Source organism: Panthera uncia, chromosome D2 (assembly GCF_023721935.1).
Source record: "Panthera uncia isolate 11264 chromosome D2, Puncia_PCG_1.0, whole genome shotgun sequence".
NCBI classification, from domain to species: domain Eukaryota; kingdom Metazoa; phylum Chordata; class Mammalia; order Carnivora; family Felidae; genus Panthera; species Panthera uncia.
Genome location: NC_064818.1, coordinates 9,716,236 through 9,734,241, shown reverse-complemented (window position 1 = coordinate 9,734,241; position 18,006 = coordinate 9,716,236).

Sequence of the window (18,006 nt, the reverse complement as noted above, 5' to 3'; positions counted from 1 at the left end):
AAATGTGATATCATGACTTGAGCCAAAATCAAGAGTCGATGCTTAACTGACTGAGTCACCCAGGCACCCCAGGGAGATAACATTTAAAAACTGTAATCTGGCAAAGGACTTGTATCCAGAATATATATATATATATATATATACACACACACACACACACACACACATATATATATACACACACATATATATACATATGTATATATACATGCGTATATATATATACACATATGTATATATATACACACATATGTGTGTATATATATATATATATATTTTTTTTTTTTTAAACCTCTTACATAACAAGCCAATATTACAAAACAATTTTTAGGAATGCCTGGATGGCTCAGTCAGTTAAGCATCCACCTCTTGGTTTCAGCTAAGGTCATGATCTCATGGTTTGTGGGTTTGAGTCCTACATCAGGATCTGCACTGACAGCACAGAGCCTGCTTGGGATCCTCTCTCTCCCTGCCTCCTTGCCCCTCCCCCACTCACACTCTCGCTCTCCCTCTCAAAAATAAACTTTAAATATATGTATATTTAAAAATAATATAACAAACTGATTTTTAAATTGATAAAAGATTTGAAAGACACTTTGAAAATTTAAATATACTGGTAGCAAATACATGAAAATATCTTTATGATTAGTTACGGAGAAATTTAAATTAAAATGACAATGAGACACCACTACATGTCCACTAGAATGGCAAAATTTGAAAGAATGAAGATTTAAACAATCGAAAATAAATTAATGCAATCCACTATATCAACAAACTAAAGAAAAATCACATTTAGACCCATAGAAGGCATAATGGCTGAAAACGTGCCAAGATTTTGGTAGACACCAATCCCCAATATTTTGATGGCAAGAGACTGCAATGGCACTAAAAATATCCATCCAAAGCTATGTACAAGAAACAGAAGAAAGACCAGTGTGTATAGAAGGCAATGATAAAGGAGAGAATGATAGAAAATTGAATCAGAGAGTCTGAAAAGTCAGCTGGTTCATGTGGGGCCTCACTAGCCATGGTAATGATTTTTAATTTTATCCGAGTGAAGTGAGTAGCCATTGGAAATTACTGAGTATGAGAGTGACCTTATCTGGCACAGGAAGAGTTAATTTGTCCAAGAATGATCTCCTGCAGGCTTGCCTCCCTGAAAAGGAGCCCACTTCTTAGAGGACTCCCTGGAGACCAGCTATAGCCTGGTGATTAAAAATAATAATAATAATAAAATAATTAACAGCAAGACTTGACTCAAAACACCCTCCTCTTCTCTCCAACCAGTAGTGCTGAGGTAGCAAATCATGTCATTACACAGTTGCAGCTATAAGCCCGCATCACTGGTCTTTCATCACTCTGGAAGTTGGGCTTCTGCACCTGTAAGCTGGAGGAATAAGGCTAGAGCCAAGGATTTTCCCTGCCATCTAACTACTGGATCTCAGTCCCTGGTCAAGCCATTGGAAGCACTTCCATTAAAAGACTCAGGGCCAACATCCCTCTTCCTACATCTTATGCCCATCCACATTAGATTTCAAAGCACTTTTTATAATGCACTGGACAGCAAGGACCCCACACTCTTGCTGTTGCTCTTGGCTCAAGGAGTTTTTCCCAGTAAGAGCTGCTTGTAATTATCTTTTGTTTGCTAGACACTGGCTTAATTAAAAGAAAAAAAACCCACTCCTGTTGCTATGTTAAGAATAGACTGTATGGCAGCAAGAACATAATTAGTGATATAAATTTGGAACCTGTTCCAAAAATCTAAGTGGGAGATGATTATGTAAGAAAATTTGTCAGATGCTAGGTTTATGTTGAAGCAGAACCAAGGATTTCTTGATTGACTGAATGTATGGCTTGGAAGAAAGAGGTAAGTTTTGACTCTAAGGTAAAAACACCAATAATCTTGGATAATTTAGGAAAAGGGGGGATTAGGACTAAAATAGAGCCTCCCTGACTCAAGATAGCCAATAGAACCAAACCCTTAATTCAGCAACAGCTTTTGACAAGTACTCTATTTCATCAAATGCCAAGGTCTTCCACATCTTAAACGTGTCAAAAATGCTCACCATCTCTCAGAATGTTAACAATGGTGATTATCATAGAGACTCAATAATTAAGAAATCTAAGCTATACGTGTAGGCAGAGTTCATATTTGCAGAAACCCCAGCAATATTGAATAATGCACAAAGGAGTTTCTGTATCAAAAAAAGAAGCATACACTTGCCTATAATATTCTCTTCTTTTCGTCTTCACGAGTATTCCTCCTAAGGGCTGTTTATACTAAATATGCTACTTCCTTTCTTCCCATTTCCCTTGAAGCTTTTTGAAGATGTGTATCAATGCTTGATGCTCAACTGAAACGGATTCTCGTCAAAGGAACCAACTTCTCTGAGAAATGCAAAAGCCATTTTTAAATATGCCAAACACATTTTCCTTGGATGAGTGCATAATGGGATAGATTATATTTTACTTAAAATAATTTTAAATTTTATTTTGCAGATCAATATAATGGGTAAAGCTAGGGGTAGAGGTTCCCTAAGGCTTAGAGTCTAGCTTAAGTTACGACAGAAATGGCTAAAAGATCTTTATCTGTCTTTACGACAGGTATGATTTTTAAAAAGAGGAAAGAGCTAAAGAGCCTTTCTAGAGCAAGTTTAGAAACCATGTTTCAGTAACTTGGGTTTGTTGTTAACAAAAGACACTGGGAGTAACTGAGAAACATATGAGATACTGAGAACGAGGGAAAGAGGATTTGAGAAATTGTGTTCTTTATGTTCTTAGAAACTATTGGGAAGATTTAGAATTGCTTGGTAATTATTTTTGATGCCATTCTGGTATGTCTTTGAGTGTTACATTGTACCAAGGTAGAGCCACAACATAGTCCCAAGATTTATTCAGTTTACAGATGAATGAATGGAAATTCTTTGAGATCATATCTATGATTCCAGTCTTGAAATTTTTGAAATCAATTTTGACAATGCAGTCAGACTGGTACTTTTTCAGCACAACCCTAGCCAAGTTAATTCTCTGCTTAAAAATCTTGGGTGGTTTCATTTTTTGAATAAAATCCTTACCACCATTCATGATATCATTATCTAGTCCCTACTTACCTCTTCTGCTTTTCTCTTGGTACAGCCCCGTTTCCAGCATCTCTTTCTGTCTCTCCCACAATTAAACTGAGGTGGGTTTTTTTTTTTTTTTTGCACTTTCTAAAGCATTTTGAAAACATTCTCTTTAGTTTCTAATAATGTATATACTATGTTCTTTAATCATTCAATTTTGAATATCCTCATCCTACTCACTTCTCCCTACCAAATCTGGCTCCTACTTACCCTTTAGAATTCAATTTACATTAGATTTATTCCATCTCATTGACCAACCCCTTACACGGACCTTGCTACATGTTTAGACGTCTCTACACCATGTTCTGATAGGGTAAAATAATCTTAACAGAGCAATGATTATGCCAGTCATTCCTTCTTTAAACTGGTAGTGCATTGAATATATTTTATTATGTATGTTATGTTATAATTATAATTATATTAATATTATAATCTCAGAGCCTAGCCTCGTGATATGGTCTGAATATTTGTGACCTCCCAAAATTCATGTGTTGTAATCTTAATGTCCAATATGGTAGTACTAGGATATGGGACTTTTGGGAGGTGCTTAGTACATGAGGATTGAGCCCTCATAAATAGTATTAGTGCCCTTATAAAAGACACACCACAGAGCTCCCCAGTTCCTATATCCCCACCATATGAGGATATAGCAATGTCCACATTGCTATATCCTGTCTCCACAGAGCTCCCCCGTTCCTATATCCCCACCATATGAGGATATAGCAATGTCAGCAGTCTGTAACCCAGAAGATGGTTTTCACAAGACCATGACCATGCTGGAACACTGATCTTTGGCTTCTAATTTCTAGAACTGTGATAAATAAATTTATGTTGTTAATAAGCAACCCAGTCTGTGGCATTTTGCTACAGCAATCTGAATGGACGAAGGTACCCATGATGTCTTAATAACCATTTAATAAATATCTGTTTAACAAGGACATGATATAATGTTTCAAATTTACAAAATTTACTATAAAAATACAAAAATAAAATGCCAATTATATTTGCAATTCATGTATTTATTTCTGACTTAATATCCAAAAAAGGTCAAGATGACTGCCACTGTAAACTATAAGAAACAAGTATATATGGAGAAAAGAAAAAAGGAAGAAGAAATTCTTAAAGTCAGTAACTATGTTGAAAATTTACATATATGTACCATATGTTTTCCCGTCATACCTAGACTAATATGGAAATGATTTCCATTTGATGGAAAAAGTTGAGAATACTATATGTAGTAAAAATGTAAAGGCAGCATCAACTCAAAGTGACTCTTTTTTTTTATTGGAAAAGTTTGTTAATATATTCTGTGTGAGTCTTTTCTTGATTCTTAACTCACTAAAGCTTCTACTTTATCTTCTCTCCAATGATATGGTATTTGACTCAGTGTAAAGACTTGTGATCATTTATTTGATTGCAACCATCTGCTCCCTAAAAGTCATTTATCTCTCTCAGGATTTGGAATGATATCTACAGATTCCTAGGGTGCCCTCGTTCTTTTCCCTTGAGGGAAATTACTTTGTCTTGATTGCCTGTTTCTTTTTTATTCTCTCCTGAGTTTTGTCCTAAATCAACCCTGTCCGTGGGGAGTTCAAAGGCAGCAATTATAAAGCTTGAGTGTAGGAATTACCAGTGACTGCCTATCAGAGAAAATGAATGTGTGTGTTCAAGTGCCCCTTGGGACTTTTCATGACTTTCATGCCTTCAAATTTCCATTCAAAAGCAATAGCATCCAGAAAAGTCAAAACGCTTATTATAATATGGTTTTCTCTAGATAAAATACTGAGAAGATACGAAGAAATATGAGAATTTACCTTAATGGGCAGATAGTGTGTGCCCAGGACTATGCAAGGTAATTTGCTTTTTAATCTCCTGAATTCTCAAAACACATCAATGAGTTAGACATTCCTTTAGCTATTTTTAAAGTAAGAAAATTGAGAATAACTGATTTGCCTAAGCAGTTCCACTTAACTAGTGGCAGAGCTGAATTCAAACACAGGTCTGAAAAACTTCAAAATGTGATCTTTCATAAGAAGCACCTTACTTCATATAAGCATATAATAGCATTAGTATACTTTAAACTTGGTCTTTTTTAAGTTTTTTTACTTACTTAGAGAGAGAGAGGAAGAGAGTTGCATGGGCAGGGGAGGGGCAGAGAGAGAGAGGGAGAGAGGGAGAGAGAGAATCCCAAGCAGGCTCTCCACTGTCAGGACAGGGGCCAATTCGGGGCTTGATCCCACGAACCATGAGATCATGATCTGAGCTGAAAACAAAAGTTGGATGTTTAACTCACTGAGACACCCAGGGGCCCCTAAACTTTGTCTTTAAAGTTCTCTTTCAAGTCGGTAATTTATAAATTCTATGAATGTCAGAGTATATATGAGGAGAGTGCTAGATATGGCTCTGTATTGCAAGGTGTTGGGAAGGCAGCACATGAACCAGTGTAAAATATTTAATTAAAAAGATGTAATGAGAGGCACCTGGGTGGCTCAGTCAGTTAAACATCAGACTCTTGATCTCAGATCAGGTCTTGATCTAAGGGTCTTGATTTCATGCCCTGCATTGGGCTCCATGGTGGTCATGGAGCCTCCTTGGGGGGAAAAAAAGATGTAATGAAAATCTGAAGACACAAACCTTTTCCTTTTGTTTGTTTGTTTGTTTGTTTGTTTGTTTTTAAGGCTGGAGGGTAATTCCATCCAGTTACTTCTTGCTAGCACTAGAATTCATTATAAGCATTGAAATAAAGCAGTAATTTCTTCCAGCTTCTTTCATCTTTTAAAAATGGTTTGGCTCCTCTCTGTCATTAATATTTCTATATTCTATTGTAATAAACCTAATAATTTCTAGAAGATTCCTGATAGAATTATAGACAGAATGAATTGTTTGTAAATTATAGATCAATTTGGAATTAAATTACATTTTGACAATATTGATCCTTCCAATTTGTAAACACAATAAATCTCATCATTTGTTTAGTTTTCCTTTTATATCTGTCAACAATTTTCAGAGGTTGTGAAGAAGTCTTGCACACCTCTTACCTTTCAGTATTCTATTTTTTTGAGCACCATCATCTCTTAATTTTCATATTATACATTTTTTCTATCCAGCACCCGAAACAATAAATGATTTTTTTCGTAATATTATAGAATTTGGTCATTTTTGAGTATTTGAAATTATGATATTAGTAACTAAATGTTATTTGAATATCATTGACACATAATACTCTACATTTCATTCCTTCAACAAACCATGAGCCAGTCTTGTAAGATGTTGTTTTCATCTGGTCAGTTTAGAACAGAGGAATAAAAAACATGGTAGGCATCATTTACTGAACACATAAAATATATTTGATGGTTATGTCTTAAGGTTGTGCTCCTACAAGTTTATTTAATTCATTTAACAGTGATAGAAGTTTTATAGAATTCTTAGCATTTTCTCTGTAGACAACTATGCAATCTACGCTCTTCTCACAGTGACGAGGACAACCAGTATAAGATTGAATAAAAATGTGAGAACAGGCATCCTGGCTTTATCCTCAGTCTTAAAGGAAAGTTGCTAACATTTTTATAGGACACACAGTGTCCTACAACATTAATTAACTTTTATTTTTATTAATGACTGTTAGATTTTGATTTGGGGTTTATGCTGGTTTCATGAAACTAACTATAAATAAAGCACTCCCTATTTCTAGAGTTTGCAAGTTTGTTGATAAGGGTTACAGTAAAAAATATTTCATATAATTCACCAGGGAAGCCATGTGCATGTGGGATTGGAGCTACCAGGGTGGGAATTTGGATGATAAGCCCATTTCTCTAATAGATACAGAACTATTCAAATTTTGTATCCAAACTTTTTAAATTATAGCTTTTAAGAAATTTATCCATTTCATATAAGTGTCACATGTGTAGCAACAAAAATCACTTTCTATCCTTTGAATGTCATTAGGATCTGTGGTAATAACATCCCTCTCGTCCTTGATATTGATGATAAATATTTCCTTCATTTTTAAAAAAAAAAAATTTAATGTTTATTTTTGAGAGAGAGGGAGAGAGACAGAGTGTGGGCTGGGGAGGAAGAGAGAGAGAGGGAGACAGAGAATCTGAAGCGGGCTCCAGGCTCCGAGCTGTCAGCACAGAGTCTGACGCAGGGCTTGAATTCACAAACCGTGAGATCATGACCTGAGCAGAAGTGGGAAGCTTAACTGACTGAGCCACCCAGGTGCCCCTCCTTTTTTCTTAATCTATCTAAGGACCTATAAATTTTGCTTAATTTCAAGAACCAAGTGTTTACTAGTTTTATTTTCTCTTGTTGCATATTTACTATTCTGTTAATTTTTGTTCTCATCGTTAGTGATTCCTTTCTTCTATTTTTTTTTTTAGTATAGTTGACAGACAATGTTACATTCGTCTCAGGTATACAACTTGGTAATCTGACAAGTTTATACATTATGCTGTGCTCACCACAAGTATAGTTTACCTTCTGTCCCATTACATCGCTATTACAACATCATTGACAATATTCATTATGCTCTACTTTTTATTCCTGTGATTTATTCTGTAACTGGAGGCCTGTATCTCCCTCTCCCCTTCGATCATTTTTCCCATCCCCCCATACTCATCTTCACTCTGTCAACCATCATTTTGATCTCCATATTTATAGTTCTGATTCTGCTTTTTGTTTCTTCTTCTTCTTTTTTTTAAGATTCCATTTATGAGTGAAATCATGTAATGTTTGTCTCTCTCAGCCTGATTTATTTCACCTAGCATAATACCGACTAGGTCCATCCATGTTGTCTCAAATGGCACAATCTCATCTTTTTCATGGCTGAGTAAAATCTCATTTATGTATCAATCATAGTTTATGTATCCACTCATCTATTGATGGATACTTAGGTTACTTCCATGTCTTTTACTTCTTTTGGGTTGAGGTTGGCCCTTTATTTCTAACTTTCCAAAGTGGAACTTACATCACTAATTTTAGACCTTCACTATGTTATTATTTATTATTATGCTATTATTTATTATTTTCTAATTAAAGTATTTAAAATGTAAATTTCCCTCAATAAACCGTTTTAGTGGCATTCGTGAATTTTATTAGACTATATTTACAATTTCATACATTTTGAAATATTTTCTAATTTGCTTATGATTTCTTCTTTATACAATGGATTGTGGAGGAGTATATCATTTAATTCCCAAATATTTTTTTATTTTCCTAGATATCTCATTATTATTACTTTCTAATTTATTTCTCCTCTAATTAGAAAATGTATTGTGTATAACTTCAAAAGCACTAAGAGTATTTCAACCGTTTTTATGACTAACATGATCCTTCTGGTGAGTGTTTCATTTTACTTGAATGTGTGTTTTAACAAGTTCGCAATAACTTTCTACAATGTCAGTGTGGTCAAATGCATTATAGTTGTTCATTCTCTCTCTCTCTCTCTTTTCTGCGTACTCATTCTATCAATCACTTAGAGAGAAGGGTTGAAATCTTCAAGTCTTTGTGGCTCTGTCTACTTCTCTTAATTCCATCAGGTTTTGACTCATGCATTTTGTGGCTCCCCCAATAGATGCATACATTTTTAGGATTATTAACTCCTTGAGGAAGTAACCTTCTTTCATTATAAAATGTCTTTCACTGTCCAGTGTAATAAAACCTTTTTTTCTGATGTCTATTTGTTTTCATACTGATAGTCATTCTAACTCTTAAGATATGGTATATCTTCATTCACACTTTAATATTCAAGTGTTTAAATGATAAAACCTTTTTTATTTCCCCACATATGTATTTTTCCATTGTTCCATTTTCATACTTTTCTACAGATCCAAGTTTACATTTGATATCTTGTTTTTCAGCCTGCAAATAGCCTTTAGCATGTGTTCTTTTTAAATTTTTTTTAATGTTTATTTATTTTTGAGAAAGAGAGAGAGACAGAGCATGAGCTGGGAAGGGGCAGAGAGAGAGAGGGAGACACAGAATTGGAAGAAGGCTCCAGGCTCTGAGCTGTCAGCACAGAGCCTGATGCAGGGCTTGAACTCACGAACCATGAGATCATGACCTGAGCTGAAGTTGGACGCTTAACCGACTGAGCCACCCAGGCACCCCAATTTTATTATTTTTTTAATGTTTATTTATTTTTGAGAGAGAGAGAGAAAGAGCACAAGTGGAGGAGGGGCAGAGAGTGAGAGGGAGACACAGAATCTGAAGCTGGCTCCGGGCTCTGAGCTGTCAGTACAGAGCCCAAAGCAGGGCTCGAACTCACCAGCTGCGAGATCATGACCTGAGCTGAAGTCAGACGCTCAACCAACTGAGCCACCCAGGCGCCCCTAGCATGTGTTCTATTACATGCCAGCTACCAATCAACTTTTTTGGAAAAGTCTGTTCAATCTTTATTTTTGAAATATTACTTTGTTAGGCATAGATTTTAGATGCCCTCCATTTTCCTCTTTAAGCACAAAGGGGAGCCTGGGTGGCTCAGTCGGTTGAGCGTCCGACTTCGGCTCAGGTTATGATCTCGTGGTCTGTGAGTTTGAGCCCCACCTCGGGCTCTGTGCTGACAGCTCAGAGCCCGGAGCCTGCTTCGGATTCTGTGTCTCCCTCTCTCTGCTGCCCCTCCCCTGCTCATGCTCTCTCTCTCTCTCTCTCTGTGTGTCTCAAAAATAAATAAATATTAAAAAAAAAAAATTTAACGGGGAGGCTGGGTGGCTCAGTGGGTTAAGCATCCGACTTCGGCTCAGGTCATGATCTCATGGTCCCTGAGTTCGAGCCCCGCGTCGGGCTCTGGGCTGATGGCTCAGAGCCTGGAGCCTGCTTCCGGTTCTGTGTCTCCCTCTCTCTCTGCCCCTCCCCCGTTCATGCTCTGTCTCTCTCTGTCTCAAAAATAAAGAAAAAATCGTTAAAAAAAAATTTAAGCACATTAAGTATGTTATTCAATTTTCTTTCAGCTAATATTTTTCCTGAGAATGGTTGTCATTATTTTTCCCCATATGTAATATCACCCCTAACACGTGCTTTTAGAATTTCCTCTTTATCAGTGTTTTTCTACAGTTTGGTTATGATGGCTTGCTATAGATTTTATTAAACATGAAAATTTGCCAAGCTTTTTTTCAAACTTTTTTTCTAGATCTGTTTCTAATGACTAATTTTTCCTGGTTGTGGAACATACTTTCCTGTCTGGTAAAACTGGATTCTTGCTCAGAATATCGATTCTTAGATTATTAAGCATATGAATTTTATCACCTTTCTCTAAAGACTATTTAGTTTTGTGCCCTGAGGAAGTCAATTTACTTGCATATTAGTGTGGTCATTTTAAGGCTTGCTTGACCCTATTCCTAAGGCACCTCCTTCTTCAGTCCCTCATGATTCTCTCCAGTATCATCAATCGGTCTCCACTCTGATGAACTAAGGCTCAAACTATGCATGCTTTGCTGGTTTTGCAGCTTACGGCAACCTGTAGTTACTTACCTCATCTCATATCTAATTTTTACCTTTCATATGTGCCATGATGATTCAGGAAAACATTCGGTGGGGACCGGGAGTGCTTCCCTGCCTATCTTTCTTCGTTCTGATTCTCTGCCTCTCAAATCTGTATCTCCTAAATCCCTAATCCTTAAGAGCTGTATCTTCAGCTCGATGATATATATATATATATACTCTTTTGATTCTCCAGCCCTATTCTGACAAATGCCTACAGGCAGAAAGCCTGTACTAGCTTCAGGCTCATGTGTTTCTTTCCCTTTCTTAGAGTTTACAGCCCTAAACTGCCTATTTTCCGAAGTCAAAAAGTATCAACACAAGTTATTCCAATATGGACAGAAGTGAAAATCTACAGAAACGCTTAACAAAACAAAACAAAACAAAACTTGGCAGTCCATCAGAACCTACCAAAGTTATATTTCATGGACCTCAAATAAGGTTCTTGAGTTACATTCACCACAAAAAATGTGCATATTTAAAGCTTTTACAAATATATATATTTTCTAATATATATACAATGTTTTCTAATATATAATCATCTTATAAAATGAGCTTCACTTTTATCTAAGTACTGCAAAAGACCTAATGTAACCTAATTCATTTTGATTGGCCGTCCATCAAATGTAGGCTTATCGTAGCTGTTGAGGAGATCCTTCAAAGTTCATACACTATGAAATGTTTAATTCAAATTGTTAAAGTACAGCATAATTACGTCTAATTTTATAATGAGAAATAAAGAGCATTTTTCTTATGGCATGGTATAGTATTTATTTGTCTAATTTTATCATGAGAAATAAAGTGTTTTCTTCTAATGGCATGGTATAGTATTTATTTTCATATGGCAGTGTATTGTGGAGAAAATGTATTGATTCACAGAAATATTGAAGCAGATTGTTTTCTTTGCTATTCTCAAATTATACATGTATTTAAATTACAAACTTTGTAAATGTTTTTCATATAATTTAGATAGTTTTTCTCAGAAATTTTCATATGATTACTATAAATTAAAATACACGCATATTAAGTTGTTTCTTTTTGCCAGAATTGTTCAAAATTCCAAACTAGGTCTGTATCTCAAATATTGAGAGAATCTGACCGTAGAGTTCCTTTCAATTTAAAAACGTTCTCTCTTGGGGCGCCTGGGTGGCTCAGTTTGTTGAGTGTCCAACATCAACTCAGGTCATGATCTCGTGGTTCATGAGTTCAAGCCCCACGTCAGGTTCTGTGCTGACAGCTCAGAACCTGGAACCTGCTTCAGATTCTGTGTCTCCCTCTTTCTCCCCTGCTCATACTCTGTTTCTCTGTCTCTCAAAAATGAATAAACATTAACAATTTTTTAAATATAATATAAAATAAAAATAAAAATGTTCTTTGTATAATAAAAGAAGGGAAGGAGAAAATGGCATAAATTTTTAAATGTTCTTCAGAGAAAGCTCTGAAATCATGCTTTTTTTTTTTCATTTTCAAAGGGTGAACTGTATTGCCATGTACTCTCAACTAATAAATGTGTTCGGTTATACAAGATACACCCCAGGAAAACAATTTGATTTTCTCTCAGTTCCTGCCATTAAGTTATGTTTTTGAGATCCATAGATGAAATTCCTAACATCTCTTTCTCTATAACACATTGTACAGAAACACACACACACACACACACACACACACACAGATGTGCTTTAGTTTATGTCTTAATGATTTCCTGGAGCACTGTACATCAAATTACACCAGTTTATCTAAGGGGAGAGAAAATAATAATGCATCATTAATTAGTTATTTTTCCCCTTTGCATTAGTCCTACTAGAGCCTAATGATTCATCTTATTCAGTCGTGCCTCTTTTATACTAAGATATTATAAACCTCAAAGTATGTCTGTAATTAAATCCTTAATATTACAAAAAGTCTTGGTTAGTCAATGCTTCCAATACTGTAAATATTTCTGTATTTCAAATGTGTGGATAATCTCAGCAGAATTTTAGTCAATGACAAAGAAGATGCTTGGTAAATCTAGCCATGGCATAGTAATTACGAAGCAGCTGAAATCCCAAATTTCTTGGCAATTTTCAAGAATATGCTTGTTCAAAGGATGATTTTAGTAGAAACCAAAGAATATGTCCTCTGATTTTATTTTAACGTGGTCTACTCGTGACATTTTATTTCATCAACCGTGACACCCCATTCCCAAAATGTGTTGCTGAATGCTCTTAAGACATTATGATAACCAGGGATGGAATTGAAATTCCTGGGATATGTGACAGCTTTAGTTTCTTTCAAGATCAAATTTTCAGTGTCACTACAATGTGGGATATAATCTTCCAAATGAAGAGTCACATCTGGCAGCACTAATAACCTTTAGAGTTAAACATATAAATAAAAATAAATGTTATTTTAAATTCTATGTATATTCTTTATTCTTTACCTCTTCCAGAATACATTTCCATAGCCACACAGCAGTTATTCACTAGTTTTCTATGTAAGTTTTGGGATCAGAAGCTAACCTAGAATAATAGTAAGTTTGAGGTACAGAAACTTATAGCTCTGTGGGGTACTGGTGAGAACTCATATATTATGTCTGAAATGTAGTAATTAACCCACTCTTAGATATGGTGTTATATATGCAGCTGGATACATGTAAAGACATGAGCCAAATGTTAAGATACATTGAGATTATGCTTTTCTGTTTCAGAAGACCAGACAGATTCCTATACAAACGGAATCTACTGTCTGGTTTAGCCCAACACATAAAGTATTTCAGTGTGAATACTGCAGAATAATGTCCACTATATATATTGCTTGATTTACTGTGCTTGTTAAAAGAACAGTTTACGACTATTGGAGTAGCATTAAAATCTCCAAGGCCTTAGGAAATCACTATATGTGATGCTCTCAACCCCTTACTCCCAAATAGGCCGCACACACCCATGAAGGTCTTTCCAATACACTTTCGAAATATTAAAGTTGATACCTGACATCCTGAAGAACGTGCACATGTGTGTGATCGCACGCCTGTGCATGAGAGGGAGCGATGTGAGGGAGTAATGTGTGATAATAAGAGAGATCCCACCTGATTTGCCACAAGAACATTATAGAGGGGGGTTAGAGAATTATGGTTTCAACTCTGACACATAAAACATTTGACTTGTGTCACTCTTATCCTTATAGAAAGGAAAAGCTGCACTAAAACTCAGCGAGTTTTCTTGGACCCAGCAGATAACTCAAGACAGGGAAATCAGCCATCCCCGAATCCGAACAAATAACTGTGAATTGGAGTCACAGCAGTGATCTGCTTACTGGGAGCAGAAGCCACAAGAACACTGAACAGGTAGGAACATTTAAATGTGATTTTGGATGTTGTCAGAGTCTGAGTAATACTGGTACAAGAGAGAAACTCCTGGGGGCCAGTCTTAGGGGTTCCCCACAAGTTTGTGGATTTTGCCTCAAGGAACTCAGTGGGTTCTCACAGTGAAGATTCTGAAAGATAACATCATGGCTCCATCCGTCCGTCCGTAGGAGGAGAAAATTAACCATTTGAAGTACAACCAGAACATTCCTCAAAACAGACGCCTATACTCCAAAGAAAGAGACTTTATCAGGGTCTTAATATACCTTGCAGGTTATTTACTTGACTCAGGTCCCCACCTGCCTTTCTGTCTAACCTTAGAAGACAGTGGCTTGCCACCAGACTTGTGAGCCAAACTGCATACTAAAAATATCTATGAAACTACAGTATCTTTATCAGATCGTTAACTGTTAACATTTCTAAAACCTGCACATTTACAGGTTTATTTGTAATTTACAGAATTACAAATAGAGAAACCCAATGTTACTCATTTTAGCCTTAATAAAATGCTTTATTTTCTATATTCTTTTAAGTTTATTTATTTTGAGAGACAGAGAGAGCAGAAGAGGGGCAGAGAGAGAGGGAGAGAGACAATCCCAGGCAGGCTCTGTGCTATCAGCACAGAGCCCGACATGGGGCTCGAACTCACAAACTGTGAGATCGTTAGCTGGGCTGAAACCAAGAGTCGGACACTTCACCGGCTGAGGCACCCAAGTGTCCCCCTAATAAAATGCTTTTAAAATGAAATAATACTGCTTTTAAAATGAAATAAATGAAGTATATATATATATATATATATAGGGACATTTATTTTATATTGATTGCATGTTGAAATAATGATATTGTGGATATATTGTGTTGAATAAAATTATAACATTAAAATTAATATCACCCCTTTTTAAATATAGTAGAATACTGAATAATACATTTGTAGCTCTCATTAGATTTCTTTTGGACAGCTGGTCCAGAAGGAAAAAACACAGAACTCCTGATCAGCCACACTTTCATGAGTAAGATAGTAAGGGCTCATCTGATGACTTACAATAAAATGCGATAAATCCACTCAAAATGTTTTTTTAGCTTAATGACATCATTTCACTGATTTTTTTTCAACAAACTGCATTTTTCTCTGAGTTTTGGCATTGAGAAGACACAAGTCAGAAAACACCATTGTGAATTTGTCAGAATTTTAATTCTGAAGCAGCCAGCATCCATGAGTGTTGTCTGGAATAATAAGTTTTTGAATTTTCAGCTTTGGCTACACCAATAGATAATGATCATTAAATGTAAAAGACTGAAACATTTATCAAAATTAGTACAGCTGGTAATTTCCATTTCATTAAAATTTATACGTGTTTTCATTTATAAAGTTTCTTCAGCTATCTGGGATCCATGAAACCTTTCAAAGTTCACAGATGAATATCATGAACTCAGTGAAATTTTATGGAACATTTTGTGGACTTGTTCCTTTTTCTATTCTGGAGAGAAGAGTCACAGACTCCATCAGTTTGCTGAATGGCTCCATGATACAAACAATTTAATGTCCTACTTTAGAACAAGGTTATTTTCTTTCTAGTACTGTGACTTCTTTTTGGTTGAGATAAAGACTGGCATAAATTTCTTCAATTTAGTTGCTACTAATACATTGTTTTGAGTTGTTGAGTTTTAAGAAATTCACTGGACGTATTGAGAGACAGTAAACCCTAGGAGTGGAGGTTGAGGAAGTACATTTTAATCTGAAAATGATAGCAATTTTATATGGTTTAAATCGTTATTTGACACATCCTATATATCTGCTCTCTGTAGTAGAATCATTAATGCCTTCATGAAGAGTAATTCATGTAAAAGGAAACCTCATGCACTGTGTTGGGAATGTAGACTGGTGCAGCCACTGTGGAGAAAGCATGGAGTTTCCTCAAAAAATGAAAAATAGAACTACCCTATGATCCAATAATTGTACTAGTAGGTATTTACCCAAAGAATACAAAAATACTGATTTGAAAGAATATTTCCACCCCTGTTTTTGTTGTAGCATTATTTATAATAGCCAAATTATGGGAGCAGCCCAAGTGTCCATTGTTTGATGAATGGATAAAGAAGAGGTGAGGGGCGCCTGGGTGCTCAGTCGGTTGAGCGTCTGACTTCGTCTCAGGACATGATCTCACAGTTCATGGGTTCGAGCCCCACATCAGGCTCTGCGCTTGCTCAGAGCCTGGAGCCTGCTTCAGATTCTGTGTCTCCTTCTCTCTCTCTGCCCCTCCCCTGCTCACGCTTTGTCTCACTCTGTTTCTCAAAAATAAATGTAAAAAAATATTAAAAAATAAAAGAAAAAGAAGAGGTGATACATATATATATGTATATGTATATATATATATACATATACATATATATACACATATGTATATGTGTGTATATATATATGTATGTGTATATATATATTTACATATTATGCAGCCATAAAGAAGAATGAAATCTTGCCATTGCAATGGATGGAGCTAGAGAGTATAATGGTAAGTGAAATTAGTCAGAGAAAGACAAATACCATATGATTTCAGCCATGTGTGGAATTTAAGAAACAAAACAAAGGAATGAGAGAGACAGAGACAGAGACAGAGAGAAACCCAGAACAGATTCTTAACTATAGAGCACAAACTGATAATTACCAGAGGGGAGGTGGGTGGGGGGAATGGGTGAGATAGGTGAAGGGGATTAAGAGGACATTTATCATGGCGAGCACTGAGTTGTGTATAGAGTTGTTGAATCACTACATTGTACACTTGAAACTAATATAACACTGTATGTTAACTGTATAGGAATTAGAATTTAAAAACTTAATAAAAAAGAGTAGCTGATGTCTAAGTTGTCAAAATTTACTTAAATTAATTTTTTATGAGAGTAATCATCAAATGTTATCCAAAAGAAACTTCCTTTTTGGTGTTCTCAGACACCATTAACTTCATAAGCATACAAACTAATATACAGAAAAATATCCCTTAGGCTCTATAAAAATAAAAACAATCAACGCTCCACCCTGCCACTGCACGCTTTAGCATATGGAACAGTGATGTTCCTATCACAGGAGCCAGCTTTGCTTTAGAGAACACTAAATTTCCTAAATTTACCTGCAAACTCACCAGTCTCAAGCTTAACCATAGTCTCACGCTTAAACACATAAAGGCACAAAGTCTTCAAAAAGCTGAACCATTTTTTTTAAATAAAAGCTTGCGGTTTTATTTGCTCTTATATCTCTGCCAACATAATAAAACAGTCAATGACCAGCCCAGCAATTTCAAAAATTTGAACCTCAAATATATGTGTACTGGTAAGTAATAGATTATTGAGTTTCTGAAGTATTCTCACACTGTAACAATAACTCAACTTATAGCAGGATTGGAAGCAAGCAGCCACTGACTACACAAGATATAATATATGCAAGGAATCACCTGAATCTTGCGGCACCAGTGACCAATCCGGGCTAGAGTAGAGCCCTGAAGACTCATGGCCAGGAGGGGTCACTTACGTACTGCATCACCTGTAGATCAGGGGAGTCCAGAAGAGAGACCAGAGGTTGGGCTAGGGAATGGGGTGGACACCAGAAGACTCAGAACAATGCACATGTCCTCTACCTTATATAAGTTTTTGATATCTAGCAATCTGTACAGGAAAGCCATACACCTTGACTATAAACCACAAATTGACATTATTTCAGTAGCTCAAAGGCTATTTTCATAATGATACTAATATGTTGTATGTTTGCTGTAGTGCCATTCTCTTACGAGTGTGGAGTTTCCAGAGGCTGCATGAAGTATGATGTATAGATAAAGTACATGAAGTATGAAAAATGAATTCAGGAGCAAATTTAAAAATCCAGCCAGACACTAAAGCCATTTGCAACAATGCAAACCAGTGCCATTCTTCTAACCATTTTTATTTCTTTTTTTTACCAAAATATAATTATTTTATTTATTTACTTATTGAGAAAGAGAGTGCAAGTGGGAGAGGGGTAACGGGAGAGGGAGGGAGAGAATTTCAAGAAGGCTCTACACTCACTCGGGATCCTGACTCTGG